At 42.2% G+C, this 13,694-nt stretch overlaps 1 long non-coding RNA gene across 1 annotated transcript; it reads left to right on the forward strand.

Annotated features, from left to right (window-relative positions):
• Positions 1–4,511: 4,511 nt before the first annotated feature.
• Positions 4,512–10,164, forward strand: LOC135973979 (uncharacterized). The gene is made up of 2 exons (XR_010591104.1): positions 4,512–5,362; positions 6,757–10,164. It is a non-coding gene; the product is annotated as an uncharacterized LOC135973979 (long non-coding RNA).
• The last annotated feature ends 3,530 nt before the right edge of the window (positions 10,165–13,694 follow it).

Here is a 13,694-nt window from a genome sequence, read left to right on the forward strand (position 1 = left end):
TCAAGTAATAACATACAGAACAAAGTAAGTTACCAAGGAAAATAAAACAAAACACGCAAGTCTAAGCCTAATAAATTGAATACAGGTAAATCTCACCCTTAGAGATGTTCCAATAAGCTTCTTTCACAGACTAGACTCCTTCCTAATCTGGGCCCAATCCTTTCCCCTGGTACAGAACTTGTTAGTTCCAGCAGCCATCTTAGGTGAAAAGCAGGGGATTCCACATGACTGGGACCCTCTTTGTTCTGTTCCACCCCCTTTAATATCTTTGGCACAAGGCGGGAATCCTTTGTCTCTCTCTGGGCTCCCACCCCTCCATCTAAATGGAAAAGCACCAGTTTAAAGATGAATTCCAGTTCAGGTGACATCATCACATGTCCTGTGAGACTTCATTACCCACTCGCTGGCACCTATGTGTACAGGAAGTCTTAGAAGTAAGCAGAGCCATTTACAACCAGTTGTCATGGATAATGGGAGCCATCAAGATTTCAAACCACCATTAATGGTTCACACTTGGCATAATTACAATAGGACCTCAGAGTTATATTTCATATTCCTAGTTTTAGATACAAATATGATACATTCATACAAATAGGATGACCACACTCAGTAGATTATAAGTTTTGTAATGATACCTTACAAGAGACCTTTTGCAAAAAGCATATTCCAGTTACATCATATCCACTTACAAACATATTTTTATAAAAATATGGAGTGCAATGTCACAGTACCGATGTGAGATTTCTAAAGATAGCTACAGCACTCGACCCAAGGTTTAAGAATTTGAAGTGCCTTCCAAAATCTGAAAGGGATCAGGTGTGGAGCATGCTTTCAGAAGTCTTAAAAGAGCAACACTCCGATGTGGAAACTACAGAACCCAAACTACCAGAAAAGAAAATCAACCTTGGTGCCATCTGACTTAGATAATGAAAATGAACATGCGTCAGTCCACACTGCTTTGGATTGTTATCAAGCAGAACTTGTCATCAGCATGGAAGCATGTCCTCTGGAATGGTGGTTGAAGCATGAAGGGACATATGAATCTTTAGCGCATCTGGCATGTAAATATCTTGCGACGCCGGCTACAACAGTGCCATGAGAACTCCTGTTCTCACTTTCAGGTGACATTGTAAACAAGAAGCGGGCAGCATTATCTCCTGCAAATATAAATAAACTTGTTCGTCTGAGCGATTGGCGGAACAAGAAGTAGAACTGATTGGAATTGTAGGCTCTAAAGTTTTACATTGTTTTATTGAATGCAGGTTTTTTTGTACATAATTCTACATTTGTAAGTTCAACTTTCATGATAAAGAGATTGCCCTACAGTACTTGTATTTGGTTAAATTGAAAATACAATTTATTTTGTTTTTTACAGTGCAAATATTTAAAATAAAAATAAATATAAAGTGAGCACTGTACACTTTGTATCCTGTGTTGTAATTGAAATCAAAATATTTGAAAATGTAGAAAACACCCAAAAATATTTAAATCAATGGTATTCTGTTATTTAACAAATTAATTTTTTTAATCGTGAAATTAATCGCAATTAATTTTTTAATTATCCAAATCAATACTCAACTCACTTACACTGTAAGCAAATATCAGCTTTAGGTTAGGTTACTGGTTAGGGCTAATAGTTAGCTAATAATGTATATATTTGAAATAGTAGAACTTACAGAATAAAACTAATCATGCTATGTTGTATGATATTTGTGTAATGCACAGCAGTGCATTTAACTCTTTCACATATCAAAAATACCTGACAAGTAGTTAGTTTACTTAATTTTAAATGTTATCCTTACTACAAAACCAACAAAATTCAAGCATGTATCATCATGTGACTAGAGGAATCACAGAGTATGATCTTCAACAGAGATTGCTCCTTGCATTTTGTGATAGCACAGTATTCCAGATTTGGAAGATATTACATATTTAGTACCTTGTCTTTACTTTCTATTGATTTTTTTAAGTTACTAATGGTAGCCGTTATCTCTTTTGTTTTTATTTGCCTTAAAGTTCAAAATTCAGCTTGGTAAACATCATTTTCAATTCAGGACATTGAAATTACGAAAGAAAACATGTTTACCAACTTTTCCCCAGACATGCTTTTTTGTTTCATTAATATCAACTTATCTGGGAATTTGGCCTACTCTCTAGAGTGCATTGCAGTAGTTTAGCCTACTATAAACATCACATGATCAAGAAGGACACAGCTCATCAACGGCCAGCCCCGGGCTGCCCACTGTGGCTGGTGGGTGCTGAGCACCCCCTATTTTTTTCCATGGATGCTTGAGCTCCGGAGCCCCCATGGAGTTGGTGCTTATTTTAAGGCTTATTTTCCCACAATCATATACCCAGCTTTTCTCAAAAGAAATGTATCTTCCTGACAGGGCTTGGATTCAGTAGGTATGTGCTAATGTAGAAAAAAAGTAGTTCTCTAGCTGTTATGGTTGCTGAGATTGCCTTGAAAATGTGAACCTAGTGTAACTGATGCACTGATATCTGCCTGCATTTGCAGAATCAGAAACAATAACTCCAAGAGGTGTGAACTGTCCTATTCATCTGAATGCGGGCCAGCTGATATGCCAAATGATAACAATGTTGATATTTAAAGTATTAACTATTTCACTGCTCATCAAGGCATGGTAGAAAGGAGAGGAAGGATCATAGTATGAAGATCTGCATAATCTGATCTGTGTGAAAACTCATTTTGGCATGACAAGTTAACAGGCTAAAAGCCTAAAACTTATGTAGACCTAGCTACATCCCTCAATGCTGTGAAAAATGTCACACCCTGTGCAGCGTAGTTAGGTTGACATAACCCCTTCTATAGACACAGCTTGGTCAATGGAAAAATTCTTCTGCCAACCTAGCTACTGCCTCTTGAGGGATTGATTTACTAGAGACAGAAAAACCCCTTCCATTGCTGTAGTAAGTGTCTACACTACAACTCTACAGTGGAGATACCACCACTTCCACTGCTCCCAGCCAAGAAGATCCTGAGCCTAAGGAACCTAGCAAGAGCCCAGTGAGGCATCTGAAGCCACTAAATGGGAGCCAATATCAAGAAGCCTATTAAGCATTCAAGCCTCCCCAAGAGGTAACTAAGCTTGAGGAGTCCCCAGAACCCATGGATGTATGCAGACTGCAATAGGGGAAGCCAAACCCAGAGAACATGTGTAATCATATTTTGAACATCTACACACTATACTTGTGAATGGTGTGTTGTGTGGGTGGAGTTTATTTTGTGGGTGGAGCTTGGAAGAGTACCACCATTTTTTTTTTTTTTTTGCCCTCAATCTGTGTCAAGGTTCCTTCCCCACTCTGAACTTTAGGGTACAGATGTAGGGACCTGCATGAAAACCTCTAAGCTTCTCTACCAGCTTAGATCTACTTTTGCTGCCACCACTCCCAATGTGCTAACTCCCTTCCCTGGGTAGCCTTGAGAGACTCTTCCACCAATTCCCTGGTGAACACTGATCCAAAACCCCTTGGATCTTAAAAAGAGGAAAATGTGGTTGTAAAACCACAAAGAGTGGCAGAGGAAATGCAGCGCAGATATATTACCTGAAACTTTAAGCCTTTGGGTGCTATCATAACATAAATAATTAATAACACTTTTAACTGGCTAGCTTTCATATCGATGGTTTAACCACACATCTCTACGCAGCCTCATTATCCATTTCCTTTTCCTTGCATTCTTGTTCAAAATTGTAAATTTGTCTTGTAATTATACAGTAGAATCTTCTGGCACTTTCCAACCTTGTACCACTCTTATGGATGATAATACTTCCCATCTACCCCCTCCAGGCACCTTACTCACTACGGGCTGTTCTACACCACAAAGTTAGATTGATGCAAGGCAGCTTACGTCAACCTAGTTGTGCATGTGTCTACTCTTAACACCACCTCCCCGAGCAGCGTAGAGCCATGGTGGATGTAGTTAGCTTAATGCAGTGCGAGTGTAGACACTGCATTACTTATGTTGACCCTAACTGTCTTCCAGCAGCTGTACCACAATTCCCAACACTGACTGCTCTGATTACCACTGTGAACTCAACTGCCCAGGGCTCACAGAAACTGAAAGCATCCTCCTCTCCTTTAAAGTCCTATAGATTTTTGAAATTCCTTTTCCTGATTGCCTGGCTTGGCGAGCACACCTAGTAGCTCTCCATTGTTGAGTGCAACTACCCAGCTGACCATGAGAGCTACATGCTTCAGACATGCTCCTGCTTGGAGGAGACAGGAGATATTGGATCTCCTGGGTCAGTGGGGAGAAGAGGCTGTGCTCTGAACCAGCTGAAGTGTACCAGGTAATATATGCCAGCACCTGAAAAATAAAATACGGTATTATAAAATAGTACCAAAAAATAATGGATTATGGTAAATACCCATAGAAAAATGAAAACAAATAATAGGAACCCAGTAAAAACAGGGCACCTTAATCACAAAAGAAAATAAAAATCTGAATTAAAAAGGGGATAACCTCACCGTAAATTTACAATTAAAAAAGGGTTGGCGGTGTTAGGTCCAAGGAAAATGGAGTATAGAACAGGTTGTTTGGCCAGCTTAGCCAAAGTTAGGCTAACTGTAGTTGCTGGGCCATTCCTGTCTCTCTGTGAAACATGAGGACATGCTTGCTTGGGCTTCAAAGAATGAGATAAAGGGGGGACTGTATTCTTGTACCAAATGTACTAGGAACGGTTTGTTTGGACATATGGAGACTTGCAGTCTCCACTCCCTGTTTCTGTTCTTAACTCCCTCCTTTCTCCTAGTTTCTGGTGCATGACAACAAAGCTCATAAGAAGTTGCTGAGGCATCACGAATTGTTTGTAGTGTCAAAGAAGATAGATATGCATGAATATTAGAAGCTTTCTAACTAATAAAGGGGGATTGGGTTGCTTTAACTATGACGCGACGGAACTGTCTATATAATCTCACTAGTTATTGTAATCGTGGCTGGTTCTCTCTGGAGACGGGCCGCTCTCTATTGTTGTGTGCACTCTTCAATAAAGAGCTTGTATTGGACCTTGCTGGTGTTGCCTGTCTCTCACTCTGCGGTCAGACAACGAACCTTGCCGTCTGGGTTAAAAAGTCCCCGACAAATTTGGCGACTCCGCCGGGACTCGTCTGACTCTCCGGTGCGGGATCAGACTCCGAAGCAACGCAGCGCGCATCCTCTGGTTTCGAGGAGCCTTGCCCGGTAACCTGATCCCTGCATCGGCGATAAGGCGAGTTCTGTGAACCAGCTGAAGCCCATAGAAACCCAGCAATGTCCACTTACCCGTTGAATAGGATCCAGGTCTTCAGGGTTCGAGTCCCTGGGGAGGTCAGGTCTTTGGGGTTCGAGTCCCTGAATAAGGTAAGCGATCGCAATAAAGGGGTTAAAGTCCCTGGGAAAGGGGTTAGAGTCCCCGAGAAAGGGGTTAGAGTCCCCGGGAAAGGGGTTAGAGTCCCCAGAGAGGGGTTAAAGTCCCCGGAGAGGGGTTAGAGTCCCCAGTGAGGGGTTAGAGTCCCCGGAGTAGGGTTAGAGTGCCCGGAGTAGGGTTAGAGTCCCTATAGGCTAAATGGGACAGTTTGGCAGCAAGTGCCCGGGGGACGCCCCGTTGTCTCTGGTACTTAGAAATTGGAAGGAAATCTCTGGAACAACCGGTTTGACTAAATCTAAATTAGAAACTTATGCCAAATTCAATGGCCTTCCTTTACTACCCATTTGTCCCCGACTAAACACTGGCCAAGGTGCAGAACCTTTTCTGTTGACAGGGTGGATTCCCTCAGGAATATCCTGGTTGATCTTAGACCGGGACAAATGGATTATTTATTTGTATGGTATAACTATAAACCAAAAGAAAAACTGCTTTCGGCCCCAGCTGGCTGTGAAAAAATATAGACAGAGGCAAACCAAAGGCAGTACAAGTTACAGTGCTGAGATTACATTTGCAAAGCTTAACTATCAAGTGAGATCCAACAGTCTGCCTTTGAGACCCTGGAGCTGGCGTGGTTTGGGGACGCTGAAGAAGCCACAGGCAGCCGGCCTGGACTGGAATCTCTGAAAGAGACTCCGCAGGAGACCCCAGGGTGTAAAAGAACAGCCCTCCCAAGAGTGAGAAGTTAACTCTATAGTTGCTAGAGGGAATTAAGCAGTGAAACTTGGTAAGAATTTCTGTAAGTAATCCAGGCAAGAAGTTATTTAAGTGGAATTATTCGACTATGAATACCTTAGTCTAATTTGCTGAAGAACACTCCTGCTGTGTACAATCTGTATTTTATAAGTTTAAGATGAATTGGTATTGTTTAAAGTTGCAAAACCGAGAATACTTTTGCCAGGCACAGGAAACTAGTGTTGTTTAAGTTATTTAGCATTTAATCCTTAAAGTGACTTAATGCTACAAGATTTAAAATGTTTTAAATAAAGACCAAAGGTTGTGGCTGCAGCAGGGTAGTCAAAGCCAGAAGAATAAAAGATTTAAATTTTGTTTTTGGGTAACAAAATAGCAGATAAAAGATCTGGTAAAGAGAGAGAAGGACAGTGCCCCTGGCTCTGTGTGGTCGAGCTGACACTTTGCTGTGGGTGCATGGAGATTTTGTAAGCATAAAAGAAACAGTTACACCTTGTGTAGAAATTGATGTGGCTAGTGTTGTAGAAATTGAATTGTGGAGAGGATGTGCATTTTCCCCAGAACATGTGCAGTGTATATTGTAGCAGAGGTAAAAGAAATGCAAACCTGCCAATATAGGTTGTGTTGTCTTTTTCAGATCACTGTGTGTTTGAAAGCAGGAGTTACAAGTAAAAGGCAATCAAAAGTCTGGGAAAGTTAATTGTGTCCTTTTTTAAAGTAAGAATCTTTAAGCCGTGGATAGCTTTGGATCTGGAAGCAAGCCAGAAAGCATCTGTATTAATGCAAATTATCTTATTAATAAGGTAGAAGCCACTGAAATCTGGGCTGCCTATAAAACAAATACAAGGAAATATGGGGTAATTCCTCTGTTTTGTCTAAAATCAACAAGAGTATGTGTATATAAAGGAAATATTTTAAGTAAATAATGTCTTTCAAATCATCAGAGAAAACGGATGCCAGCTGAACAGCATTCAACGTACCATGCATTTACTGGTACAATAGGAATTATTTTTGTGTTCTATGTCCTGTCTTGTGGTGTTTGTCTTGTGGCCAGAATTGTTGTGTTTAATATTTTCATAAGACAGTCTAGTTCAAAATTAAATAAAAGAGTTAAATAAAAAAGCAGATACTTGTTTTATTCAACTTAGAATACAAAGTGTTTAAATAAATCAGGAAAAATGTGATATACTAAAGTCTAATACATTTGCTTAAGTAAAAAAAAAAGGCTTCATTGGTCAAATCTTTTAATAAAAAAAAATGTTGTTAAAATTTGCATATCAACAGTCTTTGGAAGCAAGGACATGGAAGGTTAACCCATTCCCCATATTGCCCATGGAATCCTTCTGGCTACCTCAGATTTCTAGCCAGAGGGCTGGGGAGGGAGGAAAGCTATTGGACACAAGAGGTTGTACCGAGTGGACTCCTCAAAGGTGGGTGTGCTTGTCCTGGTTTGTTGCTCCAAAGCTCTGTATAGAAGTTATTTTACTGGAAGGGTGTATATGGCATACATTGAATAATAAGACTAATGTACTGTATAATGGCAACGTGTATGTGTTCATTGTTGGGAAAAAGTGTATGAGTAAAGAGTGGAAGTTTCCTTTGTAGGTTAAAAGAAGCCAAGAAAGGAAGAAAAAAAAAAAAGAACAGAACGAGTTAACTGGAAAAAAAAATAGCTAGCAAGCTCAGTCCAAAGATAAGATGCTGGCCCATCCAAGGGCACTGCCCACAGCTAAGACTTGGCTGACAGCCAAGAAAAGGGGGGCCTGAATGTGCCCAAGCAGCTGTAAAATCTGCAAAACACTGCCAGGCATTAATGAAATGTGCTAGGTTTTTTCCACAGGTAAAGAAGCACTACCTAAAGACGGTAGCAGTCCTGCCATTCATTGAAACCAGGAGACTGAGTCTACGTAAAGTCCATCAACGAAAGACTGCTTTGACTCCATGCTGGAAAGGCCCTTTCCAAGTCCTGTTAACCACCAACACTGCTGTGAAGTGCCAAGGACTGCCTACCTGGACTCATGCTTCTCACTGCAAAAAGACCCCTCCACCTCGGGAGGACTCTCCGACTGATGATCAGCCTATTCCTCCTTTTAACTCTGCTGTGCCTTCTGGACAGCAGGGTAAAGGAAAAAAAAGACAAGGTGAAGTGCTAGTAACCTCTCCCTTGTCCACTGACAGACCTACTGTGCCTTTGGATTTTTTTCTAAAAGAAGCAAAACCCATTACAGGGTAATGTGCTAGTAACCTCTCCCCTGTATGATGTTGAACCACACTGTTTCAGAAAAAGAGAAGAAAAAACACTCGCTCCATTGAAACCACCAAAGTCCAGGAATTCCTGACTACAAAAAAACATTAAGAACTGACCCTGGTGAAGAAACAAAGAATTATACACTGGCAGGAAGAAACTTGTGGGACCCATGCTTGGGAATGTGGTTTTGATTGGATTTTGGGGTTTATTCTACAGGCTGTGCCCTGTGTTTTGGATAAGTCCTTCAGCATGTATTGCCTTCCCTAATTGGATTTTAAATGCAAAAGGGGCTGCTATTAGATTAGCACAAGAGAGGGCTTGGGTTATTTCCTCTAGAAAGAAAAGAGACTTGACCGGATCCCTATAAAATAAGGCCAATAGTACAGCAGCAGTTTAAAATATTTTTAAGAACCAAAAACATAATAAGAAATTAGGGCAACTAAAGAAGGCCACAAGCCTTATTTGTGGAGCACAGCTAACCCAGGTACAGGCTGGAATTGGTGAGTTACATGTTATCTCCACCCTTAGTTCTATGACCCAGAAGTTGCTGACAGAGATGGTATTGAATATCACTGGAAGGCATTGCAGTGGGATCTAGCATGTTGAGGCTTGGCCCACTGCCCTTACAGACACATCAGGAGTACCATCTGATCTGTGGCCATGGAGATATACTTGGAGACTTTCCTGGTGGAAGTGCGGACATTCTCAATGCTCCTTCCAAGCATATGGACCGGTTAGGGGGGTGTGGGCTCCCACATACCGAATCCTGCCGGGTCCATGGGGAGGATGCATGTGGGATTGGGTAATTCACCGAAACATCTGGGAAATTAGACTACCGTCAATGCCCTGGTGGACTTGGCAACCGCACAGAGAAAACTAAGGCAGATGGTTCTCCAGAGCCGCTTGGCTCTAGATATCTTACTGGCCTCTCAGGGAGGAACATGTGCACTAATTGGGCAAGAATGCTGCGTATATGTTCCTAATGTTTATAATGCCACTTGGGAAAGAGCAAACCACCTTATAGAGGTAGCAAAGGACCACGGAAGGAAGCTAATTGAATCCTGTTGGAGTAACCTGTTCAATTGGATTCCAAATATAGGTGGTTGGCTCCATAATGTACTCCGAAGCGCCGTTGTAATTATATGCGGCTTGCTGGCCTTGTATGTTATGATAAAAGTTGGATGGGCGCCAAGGTGTGTTCTGTCCAAAGGTAACAAACTCCCAAGTTTACCACTCACAGTAGTTAGTTGTCCCAGGAGTCCCTTCAAGGTACTCCAGGGACAAAGGGGGGACTGTTAGGTCCAAGGAAAATGGAGTATAGAACAGGTTGTTTGGCCAGCTTAGCCAAAGTTAGGCTAACTGTAGTTGCTGGGCCATTCCTGTCTCTGTGAAACATGAGGACATGCTTGCTTGGGCTTCAAAGAATGAGATAAAGGGGGGACCGTATTCTTGTACCAAATGTACTAGGAACGGTTTGTTTGGACATATGGAGACTTGCAGTCTCCACTCCCTGTTTCTGTTCTTAACTCCCTCCTTTCTCCTAGTTTCTGGTGCATGACAACAAAGCTCATAAGAAGTTGCTGAGGCATCACGAATTGTTTGTAGTGTCAAAGAAGATAGATATGCATGAATATTAGAAGCTTTCTAACTAATAAAGGGGGATTGGGTTGCTTTAACTATGATGCGACGGAACTGTCCATATAATCTCACTAGTTATTGTAATCGTGGCTGGTTCTCTCTGGAGACGGGCCGCTCTCTATTGTTGTGTGCACTCTTCAATAAAGAGCTTGTATTGGACCTTGCTGGTGTTGCCTGTCTCTCACTCTGCAGTCAGACAACGAACCTTGCCGTCTGGGTTAAAAAGTCCCCGACAGCGGGAATTATATAAAATAAATCAAAATGTATGTTGGTATCAAAAGGAAAAGGGTAATGTAGTAATAAATAACTTGGCCTATAAACCAAGAAATATAATGTACTTGTAAAAATGTAACTCATTTCCAATATAAACAATATCAATGGCACCCTCAAATAACTAAAAACTTTATAACTCACCCTAGATTAACATAACCAAATTTAAGGGAATTAGAGTGGAATAATACAAATTGGGATATAAGAATACATCCTAATCGAGGCACACTAAACCAAATAGAGTGATTAACTAGACTAATAATATCTTTAAAAGGCACACTTGTTTAAAAATAGAAAATTGTTGAAAAAGTGGTGAAACAAATAAAATCTCAAATGTGTACTTGGTATAATGTTGTATGTCAAGTAACAGCACGGAATGGAATTAAATGGGCAACATTATTTTAAATTTCTGGAACTGCAGCATTATTCCTTGTATGTTTCTGTTTTGAATATCAAATGTGTAAGCAATATAAAAAAAACAAGCTTTGCAAAAAACTTATACAATTGGGTTGTTAAATTATCCTACTAAAAATCATAAGATAATGCTTTAAGTTTTATAAAAACCAAAAAAGAAGACACATGATCTAATAGTTAACGTACAAATTGCAGGTTTGATTGATGTGATATTACAATTATCTTTGTTAATTGAATATCAAATGGGAGACTGTTGGGATGGTGCCAAATTGGTGTGGCTATACTGAACGAGTGGTGTGAGAACATGGCTTGACATGGCTGAACTGCAAAAGAGGATTCTGGAAACAGAGGTGAAACTGACTGGCTCCATGCTGTATGTATGATCAATACTGATCTTTGAGTCAGCAAATATGTCTACTTGAAAGCAAACAACATGTGTAGAACATTCTGAGTGGAGCATGGGCTGACGGGGGCATTTTGACCCTATTGAAGGACATCACGCAGGGGGCTGAAGTGAATGATTGATAAGGGAGTGAATGTGGAGTAAGTTTCAGTTGGCGCCACTCTGCAGTTTCCCCCTAAAGTATTAATTAGGTTAAAATTAGTAACCACATGCCCACTGGGCATGCTTTTAAGATATGTGACTCCTTTGAGGAAAAAGAGTATAAATATCAAGCAATTAAATTACTGTTGGGATTCCTTAATTAACGCTTAAAGAAGCAATACTGCTAAACAGAGTAGGCAAAACTCTGCTCCGTGGGTTCGAATAGAACTGTGAACCAGAGAGGTCTCAAGGCAACCAAGGCCTTGCTTCGGGGAAATCCGAAACAGACCCGAGAGCTAAAAAAACAGACAAAGAGAAAAAAAAGCCATCTATAAAATTGGTAACCACCTTCTCTGTTTGCCAAGCAGAAACTGAGTGAGGCTAGCGCAGGACCTGTTTGTGTATGTTTGTAAAACAAGACTCGTTAAGGGGAATGTATATCTCTTAATGTCTAACATAGGAGTTATGCACTTAACTCTCTGACCCCGTTCCCCAGCTGGAGCACAGGAGCGGGGCAAGCCTCAGACCCTGCTCCCTAGCAGGAGCTCGAGGGCCGGATTAAACCATCTGTAGGGCCAGATGTGGCCCGCGGGCCATAGTTTGCCCACCCTGGCCAAGAGAGACTCACCTATCCCAGCAGCAGCAGTGACACTAGGATTTTACAGCGTGTTGGTAGCTAACACATTGGAAAATCATTCCTATTTTTCTTAGTGTAGATATGGCCTAAGTGTAGACATGGCCAATCTAGGGTTTGCACCAATTAAGCTAACCAGAAAGGGCCCCTGCTAATTGCAACTAACAATAGAGTTAGCGACTCTACCTCTCTTGGTTGTATTACTACATCTTCTAGCACAATTAAATTAATGAAAATTCAAAAGATATGTCCTGCTATTTTTGGGATGGACATCCCTGTAATTGAAAATTTATCTACACGTTTATCCAACGTTCTTTCCCCTGCATCAGGCAGCAGCCTTGCTCATGCTCAACTGGCAGGACTGGCTGGATTGCAGTGGAGTCAAAGCAAGTCCTGGCCCGCTGCACAGCTGGAGGTCCCCCATACTTTTTCTCCCCTTCTTTGTCCACCACCTCCTCCTCTTCGCTGTTCACAGTAGGGGCCTGTGACTCAGGTTCCCCAGAGTTATCCTCGGTGCTGTTGGGGGTGGTGGTAGGGTCTCTGCTGAGTACGGCATGCAGTTCTTTGTAAAAGTGGCAGGTCTGCAGCTCAGCACTGGATTGATTGTTGGCCTCCCTGGCCTTCTGGTGTGCCTACCACAGCTTCTTGGCTTTCATGTAGCACTGTTGCTGGTCCCTGTCATACCCCTTCTTCTGCATAAGAACATAAGAATGGCCATACTGGGTCAGACCAAAGGTTCATCCAGCCCAGTATCCTGTCTATCAACAGTGCCCAATGCCAAGTGCCCCAGAGGGAGTGAACCTAACAGGTAATGATCAAGTGGTCTCTCTCCTGCCATCCATCTCCACCCTCTGACAAACAGAGGCTATTTTATAGAACTGTGTTTTATTTTTCAGGTGCTGGCATATATTACTGTAGCGGGGTGGCATATATTACTGTAGCTCCTGCCTGGGAAGGGTTAAAGCCAGCCCTGCAGAGGGCTGAGGCTGTGTAAAGGAGCAAAACCCCAGCTGATTGGGGAAGTGGCTGCAGCTGGGGCCACGCCCCAAACGGAACAACTCAGCCTTATAAGAAGGTCAGGGCAGCCAGAAGCTGAGCAGTCGCTCTCTGACTGGAGAGGGAGACAGGTCTGGCTGCTGGGGAATTCACCCAGGGGACCTAGAGTGACGCAGGGCTGGGGAAAGGCTGTAGTAGCTGGGAAGCCCTAGGCCAGCAACTCCCCAGGCTGTAGGGCCTAATTCTAGGCCTACCTAAGTATTGGGCTTGCAGAGAGGCAGCCGGAGGGTGGGTAATAAAGGCAGCCAGCCCAAACCCCTTGTTGCCTGTGATGATTGACTGATAGACTGCAGTCCGCCCCAGGGCATGGGGGGCTACACAGAGACTGGCAGTAGCCATGACTGAGGCAATGTGGGGATAGTCGGCAGGGGAAACCCAGTAAGACTGTGGGGTACTGCCAGGGGGACAGCACCCAAGACAACGGCACCGGGGTCCTGGGAGGGACATGGGGGACAACTGCAAGTGGATCACTGGCCTGCAGAGGGCGCTCCTGGGTCAAAGAGCTAATTCCCGAGGACGACCAGCAGGAGGCGCTGAGTTTGCCCTGTTACAATTACCTGGTACACTTTTTGTTTTTTTTATTAGCTATACTGGAAAGGACACGGACGCACTGGTGTATATTAAATGTATGCACTTGCACCTTTCAGGTATCTTGGAATGACTGATTAATATAAGAATAATAACTTAATACCCAGTTAAGTGTATGGGGCCAAATTTCTTTCTTTTTTTTTTTTTTTACTTTGGTAAAAAAATATCTTGGAACATTCTTCC

This window comes from Chrysemys picta, chromosome 10, assembly GCF_011386835.1.
Source record: "Chrysemys picta bellii isolate R12L10 chromosome 10, ASM1138683v2, whole genome shotgun sequence".
Taxonomy (NCBI): domain Eukaryota; kingdom Metazoa; phylum Chordata; order Testudines; family Emydidae; genus Chrysemys; species Chrysemys picta.